The sequence below is a fragment of the Palaemon carinicauda genome, chromosome 24, assembly GCF_036898095.1.
Source record: "Palaemon carinicauda isolate YSFRI2023 chromosome 24, ASM3689809v2, whole genome shotgun sequence".
NCBI classification, from domain to species: domain Eukaryota; kingdom Metazoa; phylum Arthropoda; class Malacostraca; order Decapoda; family Palaemonidae; genus Palaemon; species Palaemon carinicauda.
This window is the reverse complement of record NC_090748.1, coordinates 96280327-96280808: the sequence shown is the minus strand read 5'-3', so window position 1 is coordinate 96280808 and position 482 is coordinate 96280327.

Here is a 482-nt window from a genome sequence, read left to right as displayed (position 1 = left end):
TTTTAGATCGTCCAAAATTGCTTCATGAACGTAGCCATCTGAATCATATTTACATTTTCTATGCTGTTTACAGAAAAGAAAACAATACATGTATGATTTTTTATATAAATAACTTTATCTATGGGGGACAATATCATATTTAAATACATGGAAAAATTAGTTCAAAATCTATTCGCATTTTAATTTTATCTTAGCAAATTTATGAATTAAGAACTGAATTTATTACCTTCATATTATTATTATTATTATTATTATTATTATTATTATTATTATTATTATTATTATTATTATTGTTATTATCATTATTATTATTACTTGCTAAGCTAAAACCCTAGTTGGAAAAGCGGGATGCTACAAGCCCAGGCGCTTATTATGAGCTATGCCAATGTTAAAATTACTACAGAAATTAATATCGCAAAAACAATATTTATGAATAAACTAAAAATGGACCACCATTGAGAAGTTCCTTAACTTCCAGAAAT